The sequence below is a fragment of the Homarus americanus genome, unplaced genomic scaffold, assembly GCF_018991925.1.
Source record: "Homarus americanus isolate GMGI-L3 unplaced genomic scaffold, GMGI_Hamer_2.0 scaffold30535, whole genome shotgun sequence".
Lineage (NCBI taxonomy): Eukaryota > Metazoa > Arthropoda > Malacostraca > Decapoda > Nephropidae > Homarus > Homarus americanus.
The window spans coordinates 6,320,656-6,335,096 of record NW_024732440.1 but is presented as its reverse complement, the minus strand read 5'-3'; the positions used below and the strand labels follow the sequence as shown (position 1 = coordinate 6,335,096).

The following is a 14,441-nucleotide window of genomic DNA, read 5'->3' as shown; positions in this document are numbered from 1 at the left end:
TTATTGAATATTTTTATTAGGGTATTTATTGGCCAGGATAGTCTGCGGGGAGCCATTAGCCAAAGCTTTCTCTTTCTTTCTTTCTTTCTTTCTTTCTTCCTTTCTTCCTTCCTTCCTTACAGCTTAGTTTTGCCATTTTGTGTTCATATCCTCATCCTGAATAAACAGAATTTCAGTTAGCAAAATAGGATCCCCTGATGAATCTCCACCCCAGCTTATTTCACCTAAAGATTAACCACCCTAACGCTAAACTCACCCAACCTAACCTAATCTCATCTCCCTAAATAGCGTTAGGGTGGTTTAATCTTTAAGTTAAATAAGCCGGGGTGGAGATTATTCAGGTGGTATATAAGATATAAAAATGTGTATACAGATTCATTCACCACTCTATATGTTGGGGGGCGGATGTATATTTAATGAGATGACTGGACAAGAACTGGTCAGACTGGGTTTAAAGCGTTGAAGTAATTATAATCGTAATGAAATGATATAAAGGCCAAGTGGGAGAACATGTCTTTGATCCTTGCTTTGTTGGGTGAAAATATATTGTCTATGTAAATTATTATATATAGAGACAGCTACTAACTAATCCTAACTTAACTTGACCTAAGCTAACCTGTCATGACCGTATCTGCTCTAACTTAACCTTATCTCCTGCTAACCTTAGTTGTAACGGCCTGGCCTGACCTGACCTGACCTGACCTGATTAAACTATCCCATATTAAACACCCTTAACCAACCCAACCCAACCCAACCCATCCCATTAGCCTAACTCATCCAAAATTACGGGGAGTGGACAGTAATGTCAGCAAAAATGAGGAAGAAAACTAGGACAGTGTGTGACGGCGACATAAAGTACCAGGAAGAGATGCAGACGGTACCCGGGTCTCCCCAGTCTTGTAAACACATTATGACGTCATACCCGGGTAGGGGGAGTGCTCGCTTCCCCCTTTCTTGTAATGTAAACAGTAGCGGGGCTTGAGGGGAAGGTTGGCGCCTCTGTGTGAAAAACATAAGAAAATAAGGAGTCTGCAATAGGCCGGTTGGCCGGTTTTCGGTAACTTGTTCCATTCATCCACTACTCATTTCCAAACCATTGTTCACCTATACCACGTCTAAATCTATTTTTTTTAATTTAAAACCGTTCCTAAGCGTTCACTTCTCACTAGTTAGACCAGATACGTTCACCTACCGCTATTTGGGAGACTAGACATACAGAATCTTTGTAAATATTGGAAACTGGAGGTCATTAATTTGTCGTAAAGTTATCGTCAGTGAACGCTATTCTTCAAGAGTTGGTGGGAAGTGTAGTCAGTACAGTAAAACGTTACTCTGACCACCTATGTGATACGGGTAGTCCCTATTAGAGGTTCACAGCGCCATAAGCTCGTTGAACAGGCTTTGTGTGAAATATAGCAGAGTCTAGGACTGCTTTTAGTATCCTGGTGGTCCAGAGGTAGCGTTCCCCGGTCAGTCATGGGCTTGTGGGCCGTGGGCTCGAATCCTGGCGGGGTGAGGTGTTGATTATGTGTAGAAGTCCGCGTGCTTTATTGGGCTAATGAAATATACATTTATTGTGTTGAGCGAGAACTAGCTAATGAGAGCGGAACTGAATGATAATTTTTTTTTACGTTGAATTTAGCAGTTTTTTCTAACTTAGCTATTTTTGCTGTTATTGTTTATTTTGTTTATTATTTATTTTTGTTTTTATTGCATGCATTTGTTACATGTTCTTTTATTATCAGATAATTTTATATTATTTATAGTTACAGGTAAGTATTGAGCAGGTGTTGTTACTGTATTCTCATAGTTTTTATTGAAGTGTGTTTTGACTTGAGTGTAAGACTAACCTTAGCTCTTGGTGGTGCATGGTAAGTGTTAAGTAATGGTAAAGTGCTTCAAGCTGCGTATTAATTCTGGGGAGAAATGTTAAGAAGCTCTCCTTTAACATAATGTATTTGTTATAATACAGAACCGACCAACCTAGGAAATTAAATTGACTAAATATAACGTCTGGGTGGTTTCATTAATTAATGAACAACATTAACCATGACAGAAAAATGTAAGTCTTTATCCTGACACACACTGTCTCAGGGCATAAATGTAGAGGTGATGCTGTTGATAGGTTGACACTCCCTAATCCGAAATCCTTGGGGCCACATGTGTTTCCGATTTCAGAATGGTTAGTTTTTCGGTTTTCGGAATTTCGGATAAGGGGTTGTCAACCTGTATGTGGATTAATTCCTTGACATCCTCACTGGCTGGCGCGGCATCTACCACGCGCCACCTTCAGACCCTCACTAGTTCCGTGTTGACAGTCCGCCTCTCACTACCTTTTGTCCTGAGTAAGACTAAACACATGGGCTGCATGAAGCGTCGTCCAGTTGTTGTTCCAGAAGCTTCAGATATGAGAGTGAGACGCGGGTTGTAGTTTTATAGTGCCGGGGCAGGTACCTTGTTGAGGGAGTCTTGTCTTGAGGTCTTGCGAGAAATTCAGGTGGTATGTTGCTTGTTGATGTGGTTGTTGTTCTTGTGGGTGTGATGGTTGTTTTTGTGGGTGTGGTTGTTGTTCTTGTGGGTGTAGTGGTTGTTTTTGTGGGTGTGGTTGTTGTTCTTGTGGGTGTGATGGTTGTTTTTGTGGGTGTGGTTGTTGTTCTTGTGGGTGTGGTTGTTGTTTTTGTGGGTGTGGTTGTTGTTTTGTGGGTGTGGTTGTTGTTCTTGTGGGTGTGATGGTTGTTTTTGTGGGTGTGGTTGTTGTTCTTGTGGGTGTGGTTGTTGTTCTTGTAAGTGTGTTGTTTTGTAAAGTGGTTGTTGTTTTTGTGGGTGTGATGGCTGTTTGTGTTGCGTGGTTGTTGTTCTTAAAGGTGTGATGGCTGTTTTGTGGTGTGGTTGTTGTTCTTGTGGTGTGATGGTTGTTTTTGTGGGTGTGGTTGTTGCCTTGTGGGTGTGTGGTTTTGTGGGTGTGGTTGTTGTTTTTGTGGGTGTGATGGCTGTTTTGTGGGTGTGGTTGTTGTTCTTGTGGGTGTGATGGCTGTTTTGTGGGCGTTGTTGTTCTTCTTGTGGGTGTGATGGTTGTTTTTTGTGGGTGATGTGGTTGTTGTTTTTTGTGGGTGATGTGGTTGTTGTTTTTTGTGGGTGATGTGGTTGTTGTTTTTTGTGGGTGTTGTGGTTGTTTTTGTGGGTGTGGCTGTTATTCTTGTGGGTGTGATGCCTTGATCTTGTGGGGGGTTTTATGGGCCTGGTAGTTGCTCTTTTGGCTGTGGTCATTATTGTTGCTCATGTTGTGGTTGCTCTTGTGGGTGTGGCGGTGGTGGTTGTTTTTATATATTTTATTTATGTACTTCAACTACCAAGGCCTATATGTGACAAACCATTCCTTTCTTTACTGGGGCAGAAGGGTCAAGTGTTAATGCACTTAGTGGGGATAATCATAGGCGCTAGACTCCACAAAACTACAGGAGGATCTAAGCAAATTTTTCGAATGGTCTGAAAAATGGCAGATGAAATTCAACGTGGACAAATGTAAAGTACTCAGTATAGGAGATGTAAACAGGGAAACCAGTTACCAGATGAACAACAATGCCATTGAGAAATCCAAGTGCGAGAGAGATTTAGGAGTAATGATAAGTAGGAACCTTAAGCCAAGTAAATAATGTGTTTTTCTCGTAACAAGGCTAATAAAGTACTTGGGTTCATACAAAGGAGTGTTAGTTACAAGACTAGCGAGGTCATCTTACGATTATATCTTGCGCTTACGTGACCTCACCTGGATTGTGCAGTTCAGTTCTGGTCACCGTATTACGGAATGTATATAGAATCCTTGGAAAGAATTCAGAGGAGAATGACAAGACTAATCCCGGGCATTAGGAACGTTGAGTATAGAGACAGGTTAAAGCATCTTAATTTGCACTCCCTTGAGAGACGTAGAGCGAGGGGCGACTTGATAGAGGTGTATAAATGGAAGTCAGGGCAAAACAAAGGGGATATTACAAAGGTACTCAAACTATCCAACCAGGAGCGAACTCGTAACAATGGTTTGAAATTAGACAAATTTAGATTTAGGCGCGAAATAGGTAAACACTGGTTTGGAAACAGAGTAGTGGATGAATGGAACAAGTTACCAAACATCATCATTAACTCGAATACGCTGGATAGCTTCAAACATAGGTTGGATGCTTATATGAGCAATAGGGGTTGGGTGTAAACGGGATTGCCCAGTATGGGCCAATAGGCCCGCTGCAGTTTCCTCCATTCTTATGTTCTTGTGTTCTTATGAAGCGAAAGTGTTGGTTTACTGTGTTTTGGGAGTATTATGATGTCAGTGATACAGTCTCTCTCTCTCTCTCTCTCTCTCTCTTTGATAAAAACAAATTTTATGCGACACGGTCACCTACCCCTCCTCTCCCTGCCTCACTCCCTCTCCCTTTGTCTCCCTCCCTTCCCTTCTCCCCCCTCCCTCCCTCCACGGACCTTATCAAGCAGTCGGCCACATACAGTATAGACAAGTTGTAATATATGTTGTAGCGGTAGTAAAGTGTAGCGCGAACGTGTTAAGTGATACTGGAGTGGCAGAGGACAAGCTGGACCTCCACACCCAGACGCTTGGTATACTACGTACCACATTGTTGACAAAGGAAAGGTGGTGGGGGTGTTCTCTCTCTCTCTCTCTCTCTCTCTCTCTCTCTCTCTCTCTCTCTCTCTCTCTCTCTCTCTCTCTCTCTCTCTCTCACTCTCTCAGAGGTAAGGTGAGAAGAGGTACAAGCAACGATCTCTTCGCTAAAACACGCGAGTCAAAAAGAATACCTTTGGTTTATGAGGTGTCCCGACTGGGTTCATGTGGTGGTTGTTGTTTATTGTTGTTGCCCACCTACCATTACTACCCCTTGTATAACCATTTTATCACTACGAGTTGACCCTCGTCTCGATACTACTCCTGAACTAGAGGTTGTTTATCGTGTGGTTCACCCCACATCCATATACTGTATATCTTGTGTTCGTGTGCTTACCTTAACTAACTGGTCACGTACGACAATAGTCCACACCAGTAGTTCGATGCCAGGTCAACGTAACGGCTAGCTTGTGTGTGTTTGTGTAGCTGGGTGTCTTATTTTAGCCTGTGGTGTAATGGTCAGCATGCTCGCCTCGCAAGCGAGCGGACACGGGCTCGATTCCCGGACAAGGTGAAACTATGGGCAAGAATCTTTACACCATTTGCCTCTGTCTACCCAGCAGTAATTGGGAACCTGGATGTAAATCGATTTGCGGATCGTGTTCCGGGGTAATGGTTAGCCAGTGCAGTTGGCGAGTTGTCCAATCCTCTCGGACTATTGGTTGACACTGGGTCATGCAACTCGTAACTCAGGGTGTGGTTGTTTTTGTTGGCGACAGTTTCTACACCTTTAACAAATTCACGCCTATAGGTGGCCCTTGGGCCGGCCATCCTCGTTACACGAAGGGCAACCATTATTATTAGATTATTATTTTAGCCTCGCAAAACTGTACAGCCAGTATATCATAACATGGCGCGAGTGTGTGTATGTGCGGAGAGCCTTGTTTCGCATTTTAGCCAATCCACTTGCCATTATACCCTAACACAGCACCCATTTAATCTACCCTGTCCTTAGGAGGGGTGACTGAGGTGGTTTACTGGACGTGTATATTCCGCTTTCAATATATAGTTCATTATGTTCTAGGCTGGATAAGAGGTCAAATTGACGGGTTGGTTGCGTATAAGGCTGTGAGGGAGCCTATCGCAGAAATCCTTCCAGTATTTTTAGAGCGTTAAGTGAGTGTCTGGGAGAGTTGAGGTGAGTTCATGTTGGATCTTATTATACAGTGCAAGAATGAGTATAACACTGCTTGCCTATTCCACCTTAAGATTAGTCCACTTTAACACTAACCTTACCTAATACAGTATATCTTAACTTAACTAACCTCCCAGGTAGCATTAGGGTGTTAACCATCAGGTGAAATAAGCTTGGGGGCGGGAGGGACTAATCTTCAGATGAACCCAGTACTACCTCCAGCTCATATCACCCCCAGAAAGTTGAATCCGCGAGACGTCACTAGCGGTTAGTGCAAGGGTTCTTAACCTTTTCCACCCGATTTCCCCCTTTTTCCATCTTCCGCTAAGGACATTTCCCTCTCCCAATTCGATTAAAAGAAACAGTAAATTACCAATTTTTTTATTCGATATATTTATATAACTTAAAACAGTGACTCATTGACGAACAGAAAAATAATTATTCTAAGGTAATGATAGGTAATGCCGAAAATTAGCTTACAAAATCACTAAAAAGGTTTTATCTACGTGGTATTTTTTGGTGTTACACTGCATAAAAAATTCCCCCCCCCCCCCGCTTAGAACCCTTGGGTTAGGGGTATGTGTTCATGCATTCTTGAGCGTTTGTGTAGCGTCATTATTGGTCGTATCTTGTAAATAGACCTTGATTTACTACACTTATATTACACCCAAGTTTATTACGAGTTCGCTCTTTCTCTCTCTCATATATGTATAACATTTGCTGGTAAACTTAAAATCTTTATTTCTGACTCAACATTTCCAAGATTTCACAATTATCAGAATTATTCACACCTTTTGTTATATAATTTTTGTACACGTCCCGAGTGAGTGAGTGAGTCAGTCCTCGATATTGTCTGTTTTAATGGAGCTGTGTCGTGTTGTGTTTTGTTGATTATGAAGTGACGACGTTTTATGCTGGACACTTGAACGATTTATTGAATACAGTAACGTTCACACACACACATGATACATAGTTGTTACAGCGGCCCAGCATCTTGGAAAAGGTAGGACAAAAGATACTACAATATATTCTTATTTACCCAAGAGGTATTATATATATAATAATATAAACTTGTACCTGTATGTATTTGTATTTCCGAATAAAGCTTCTGTATCTGTTTTGTTATTAGGGTGTGTGTGAGTCAGTGGGTCCATTAACGATAAAAGACTAATTATGACGAAAATTCTGTTACTCCAGATGGGGTAGACTTAATAGTCGTCCTGAAACCCCAACCAGTTGAAGAGAATTTACTTTTGAAAGGTTACATTGATTTTGGTGATAATATATGTTTATTTTCTTTGCAGGTGAGTTGCATTTGCGAGTCGTTTCAAGAGGCAAGTAAAGGTAAGTTAGGGCAGTCCTAAGTTGTTCCATGTAGAGAATCCACAGGGCGTTTTAAAACTGTCTTGTTCTCGTGACTGGTAAAGTGCATCGTAAAATTAATGCTAAATAATATTGGTGTTTGGTAAACTCTTTTTCACTGTTCATATTGTTGTTATAATGCATTGCTGCGCTTGGACAACTAAGGTCTTGTTAATGATATAGTGTTATTATTGCGCCTCAACAACTATGGTTCTTGAAGTGCGTCAACAACTAGCTCAGTAGTTTAATTTTGAAAAATTGAAAGTAAACTGTACAATTGAGTAAAATTCCTCGAATTAGCAATGTCTGGCATCAACTTGTGTGTCGTGTATGTGATTGGGTTATTGCCAGTGAACGCTACTTTGTAAATTATATCAGAATAATAATAAGTAAATTCGTGTTAATATCCCAATCCCGTTAAATACTTAGGTCCTCAAGTACATGCTACATGTGTCGGGGGAATTTTGTTTGGTACTGTACATGTTGTTTATCTATTGCTGGATATAAGGTGTATTAGGGGGGCTTGGAATTTCATATCCACTATTCCACTTCACAAAGTATCGCTCGTGCCATTGTTAACCAGCGGTCATTATAATATAATTAATTTTTAACAGACTGTTTCTTGAATGATTAACTTAGGAGCCACAAAGAGTACAGTAATTTGTTGTAGGTCTCGTACAGTAATGATTAATATATAATTACTTAATCTAGTTTTACCCAAGGCACAATTAGAATTAAATTACAAATTGCCAGGGTTAATTTTGGTAAGTGTAGAGTCATTATGGGATTAATTTATTAGTGACAATAGCTAATTACCTTTTAGTGACTAAGCACCAGTGTGTAAATTACTAAACGCTTTAGTAATATATCTTATTTATTTATTTATATTTTCACAGTTCCTAAATGTTCACTCTTACCAAATTGAACTGTTGGAATTATCAAGAGTGTTTCGCAAATAGTGATGGACGATATCATTCTTCCGTGCGTTTACTTGTCCCTCTGGGCTTTTCTGACCAGGTTGATCATGTTTTTCGTGCATGATAGATACGGTTTCCAAGGTCATGAACACAGGTGACTTAATCTGTAGTTACTTCTGTTTTCCCGGTTATGATGTGGTAATATTGTATGCAATTTACTAAGACTTTTAAGGAGGTGGACTTTATTATGTGCTGTATGCTTTCAGTCCGCCAGACTTTTTGTAAACACGATAACTCGAAATAACGGGAGCTTTTTTTCGTCACTGAAGGTAATAAACGCATCTAGCTAGTTTACTTCAGCATCAACACACAAACACCAGGTAAAGAGTATGAACTGCACGAAAGACTAGCGCAAATATTCGTCTTTGTCATAATCTGGTGAGATTGACCCAAGGATCGAATTCTGAGAAATTGGTGCGGTAATTTTTTATGTATTTATTATTTTTGTTTTGCGTTATGTGAGGAGTGGAGAACGCATGTAGTTTCATTGAAATCTGAGTGGTGTTCTGATTGTATTTCAGGTGTTATAGTGGTGTTTAAGTTTGCCAGACGTGCAATTACAGTACATCTCCAGTCTATTGTACAGTACATAGGTGCACTCTCCATGTACATTGTATACATTCACTTTTTATCTACATTTTGTCCCAGCACTGTGTGTACATTGTATGCCTGCACTGTTTCTGTACACTCGGTAAAAAAAAAAAAAAATACAATTCTTGCGCGAAACAAAATGACACCACGAATGAAGGTTTTTGATAAAGGCTCATGAGGCATACTGTTATTCACCGATCATAATGAAACGAACTAATTTTATGAAATAATTAAATTAGGCCTATCGTAATAGGTAGAAAATGTCTCACAATCTCGCCTACCAACTCTAGCGAGACAACAGGATTGTTCAGTTCCAATTTCATCGGCCCCTTCCTGAAAGATAATTTTTACCGAGTGTATATGCTGAAACCAAGTGAACTTGTATGAAGACTATCTCGATGTAATTGTCAGACTTATCCATCCACCCATCCATCTAAATACCTACCTATCTACTGTATTTATTCATCTACCAATATATCTGTCTATCAGTTACGTTACAGGAAACAATAAACGTACAAACTTGTTAGAATCTGAAGCCAGGACAGTCTTCACCCTTACTCAGATACCACCCGCCCCTCCACTCATCTTTTTGACATAAAGAAAACATTAATCTCGCGCCCTAACTTGACAACACAATACACCTCTGCCCCCCTCCCCCCCCCCATAACTATCCCTCATTGCCGTGGCTAAATACCTTCATTCCTCTATGACTCTCCGCCACCCTGACTTTAGCGCCCATCCATCGCCTGTCCGTTTTATTATTCGTCATTTATTAATCTCTACGTCTATACCCGCGACACTTTAGTTCTTTGCCTCACAAATAAGAACTATATTATCTCCTAAAATTGTTAGGTTTTTCTTTTTTAGTTTTTTGAGGCAGTAACTTGGTAAACTTTAAGATCCAAAGAGAGACTGATGTTTACCAGTGCAGTATGCTTAAAGATAGATAATAAATAGGTTTACTTTTCCACTGAACATAGAGATAATATTTTTCAATAAATTTCAGGATAGAAAGGGTGTTAGAAAAAGATATATACAGTATATAAAAAAAGGGTGAACGTAGAGGCCAAGCCCAAGCCATGAATGGTGGCTGCTTCCATGGCTCTGTGTCTAGGTCGCTGCACCTCACAATAGCGCCTGCCAGTCATTATCTTCCGTCCCTCCCTTTCGTCCCTCCTTCCCTCCCTTTCGTCCCTCCTTCCCTCCCTTTCGTCCCTCCTTCCCTCCCTTTCGTCTCTCCTTCCCTCCCTTTCGTCCTCTCCTTCCTTCCTTCCCGTCCTCCCTTCCTCCCTTCTCGTCCTCCCTCCCTCCCTCCCTTCTCGTCCTCCCTCCCTCCCTCCCTCCCTTCTCGTCCTCCTCCTCTCTTCTCCTGTCCTCCCTCCCTCCCCATGTTTCATCTTATTTTATTACTGATTCAAGATAGTGGAGCGGGGCGTTCAGTCTTACCTTCGTATAGAAAACGTAGACTTACTGTAAATACTCAGGTGTAACTGCAGCTTGAGTGTGGGAATATGGTGGTCGACTTCATCTATTGGTGACAACTTTTATTTAACTTTTTACCTTTATCATCTTCGCCACTGATGGGCTCATTAGCCGCTTGGGTGGTCGGCCTCGTCTCTGTTACGCACTGTTGGCAAGTACTGGGCATGTATTGGCTCCTGAATGTATCTGTACCTGCACCAGGGTTGGTCCACTAGCGTAGCTACTGGAGACGTTAATCCATCCCTTTGTATCGGCGGCAAGTTAATCCTTGTCGTGTCTGACCTAACACCTGACCCACATCATCACGGCCACGTCATGAGCTACACCCTTGCTATGAGGCCCCCCGCCACACACACAACCTGTAACCTGTTGAGGATTAAGGAAACAACTTCAAACAAGTACGCCAGTGAGCTCATGTGGTGTGGGTCAGGTGTTAGGTCAGATACGACGAGGATTAACTTGCCGCCGATACAAAGGGAAGGATTAACGTCTCCAGTAGCTGCAAAACCATGCAGTCTCGGGTCAACATAAGAACATAAGAATGGAGGAAACTGCAGTGGGCCTATTGGCCCATACTGGGCAGTCCGTTTACACCTAACCCCTATTGCTCATATGAGCATCCAACCTATGTTTGAAGCAATTCAGCGTATTCGAGTTAATGATGATATTTGGGAACTTGTTCCATTCATCCACTACTCTGTTTCCAAACCAGTGTTTACCTATTTCACGCCTAAATCTAAATTTGTCTAATTTAAAACCATTGTTACGAGTTCGCTCCTGGTTGGATAGTTTGAGTACCTTTGTAATGTCCCCTTTGTTTAGCCCTGCCTTCCACTTATACACCTCTATCAGGTCGCCCCTCGCTCTACGTCTCTCAAGGGAGTGCAAATTAAGATGCTTTAACCTGTCTCTATACTCAAGGTTCCTAATGCCCGGGATTAGTCTTGTCATTCTCCTCTGAATTCTTTCCAAGGATTCTATATCCATTCTGTAATACGGTGACCAGAACTGAACTGGGTAATCCAGGTGTGGTCTCACAAGAGCAAGATACAGTTTTAGGATGACCTCGCTAGTCTTGTAACTAACACTCTTTGTATGAACCAAGTACTTTATTAGCCTTGTTACGAGCAAAAACACATTGTTTACTTGGCTTAAGGTTCCTACTTATCATTACTCCTAAATCTCTCTCGCAGTCGGATTTCTCTATGGCATCGTTGTTCATCTGGTATCTGGTTTCCCTGTTTACATCTCCTATACTGAGTACTTTACATTTGTCGACGTTGAATTTCATCTGCCATTTTTCAGACCATTCGAAAAATTTGTTTAGATCTTCCTGTAGTTTTGCCGAGTGGTTAATTATTGGTTAGGTTAGGGCAATGATCTGGGGATAGTCATGGAGCGTCAGCGTCGACCCAAAAAGAAGAAACAAATGTTTGGTGAAGGATCACGAGATGCTGAATTGCCATACGACATTGAATTGAGGAGAGAAATGTTTTCTTCGCTGGACAGGGTGATCCAAGAAATAACTTTGAGATTTCAACAGCTTCATGAACTTGCTGAGAAATATGCCTTCCTTACCCCATTGAATCTTTTGGATGATAAATATGAGTGTCAAATAGATCACGATCACGACGACATTGATAAAGAGGAGTTCCTCGTTGAGAGAAAAAGACTTCAGCATTTTGTTGTTGCTGTTGCTGCTATAACTATTAAAGACAGAATACAGACGTGGTAAGAAGGCCCCCTTGAACTTTTGCAGTTTATTCAAAAGTATAACCTTGGGAACTCGGTTCCAAATATAGTAATAATGCTGAGGATTTTCCTCACAATTGCTGTTAGTGTTGCTACCTGTGAGAGGAGTTTTTCGAAACTAAAACTGATCAAGAATTACTTAAGATCTACTATGAGCACCTTGCGGTTGAGAAATCTTGCCATACTGTCTATAGAGCGACAATTGACAGATGAAATAGTTTTTGACAATGTCATTGAAGAATTTGCCAAAAAAAAAACAAGAAAAGTTACTTTGTAGAAAGTTGTAATTTTCAGTTCAGAAATAAAGATGGTCCTAATTTTTTACACTTTTTTACTTTTTTCCCTATCCTATATGTCGTTTTTGCTTTTTGTTTAACTGTTACTTATAAAGTTTAAGTATGTTTGGGGTGTATTTAAAGCATACTATATTTGAGTATGTGAAAGTACAGTAATATTATAATGGTACACAAACTATTTAATATATATATATATATATATATATATATATATATATATATATATATATATATATATATATATATATATATATATATATATAAGAGTGAGTCACTGTGCAATATGTATTTTTTGTGGGGGGGGGGGCGGCAAACTCAAGGGCCGCCCCGGGCGGCACACACACTAGCTACGCCACTGGGTTGGTCAAAGGGAAAAATATTGAACTGTCTTCTTTGTTAGATGTGTTAATGTTATTATGTATTAATGCACCCGAGCAGCTAGGGTCATGTAGCTAATATTCTGAAATAGTATAATAAAAAAATATATATATACATAACTCACATAATTTACTGTAGTACTCTTCATATCCTGACTCCTCTACCCCCCCTCTTCCTGTCGTTTCCTTCCCACCATTACTAATTCCCAGGCCTATCTCAGTAGAAGCTTTATTTAACGTGTAAAGTCTTGATATTCAGTGCGCTGTATCCGCACCGACTGTAACACACTCCCTCACCTGCTAATTAGGTTAGACTAGGCTAGGCTTGGCTATTTGATCTAGATAAAGTTATTTACTCTAGGTTAAAGGGTGTTTGGATTTGGTTAAGGTTATTTGGGTAAGGTTTATGGTCATGATGGATAACAAAAGATGGTTTGGGTTAAGTTTAAAAGATTTATGTTTGTTCAGATTAAAGTTCTTTTGTTTAAGTTTATATGGTTTAGGTTAACGTTATATGAGGTAGGTTTAAGTTAAATGTTTTTAGGTTAGGTTAAGGTCTGTTGGGTTAGGTTAAATTTAGGTTTGTATAAGTTAGGATAATGTTAGTTGAGTTAGGTTAAAGTTATTTGAGTTTGGTTACGGCTAATGAGTTAGATGAGGGTTGCGTGGGTAAGGTTCAGGTATTTTGATGAGATTTGATTATCAAATTACCTGCAGCTAGGTTAAGGTAAGTTAGGTTAGCTTAACATTGGGGTATTTATTCTTCAGGTTTGGTTAGGTTAGGTTAGCATGAGGATGGTTAGGTTAGCATTAGAGTGGTTAATCTAAAGGTGAAATAAGCTGGGGGCGTATCTTAGGGTGATCCCACAATATGATGATCTCCTGCCCCCTTTAGCCCTCACTCCTAGCCCCTGTATAAGGTTGGGTGGGCTACAGGACCTCGAGCTGACACCCACTCCCAGGACCCCAAGTCATACTCCCAGAACCCAGAGCTGATATCCATTCCCTAAGACCAAGAACTGACCCCACACCCCGCAGGGCCCAGAGCTGACCCCCGCTTCCCAGGACAAGGGAGGTGACAATCAAGGCTCGGCAGCACCAAACCCTCTCATTTGTCACATCTGTCGGGTTTCACACGATAAGGATAACAGGAGTACATAATGGTCCCTGGTGCAGCGTTACAATATAGACCATAGAGGGCGAGAGAATATAGCGATAAAAACGTTTAATTGTCATGGTATTAACAGACTAGGACAGAGAAAAATGGAATATCATTAGACTGTGTCGTGGCCTGGTGATGGTATTCGTTATCCTCAACTTTATCATAAGTCAGTCATTTCTTTAAAACGTATAACGTTTTGAATGTGTCTGTGCACACGTGCGTGCGTGTTCGAAAGGGTAAGCGAGCTACTCCTCTCCTCCTTGAAGGTGGGTAAGTCGTGGGTTGGAGCGTCACCTCAGGGTCTTGGTGGGTATCGGGCGGGCATCAGACCACACAAGGACGTGCGGCATAACTCCTGGCCCGGGAGACTAACCGAGGAGTCATTATCATGTAGTTCTAGACCCTGTCTAGGTGATCTACCATAATTAATGACCAGTTAATCGTTACCAACAACCATAATTACCAGATGAGATTAGCTCCCTAGTCTTCTGAACCCGCGAGAGTACACATTATATCACAACCCGCTACCCAGATCAGTTGTTACGGGATTATTGGTTCTGCCCACTTTAACTCAAGGTACCGGATGCATATACTGTTGGGTGTAATGCAGACTTTTCCCCCGCTGCCTGACGTGACTA

General features: G+C 41.0%; 1 protein-coding gene across 4 annotated transcripts in view; it reads left to right on the top strand.

Moving 5' to 3' along the window:
- The window catches only part of LOC121868791 (collagen alpha-3(IX) chain-like), a 194,475-nt gene that overhangs the window by 80,331 nt on the left and 99,703 nt on the right, over positions 1-14,441 (top strand). The gene's annotated exons all lie outside the window — the stretch shown is intronic.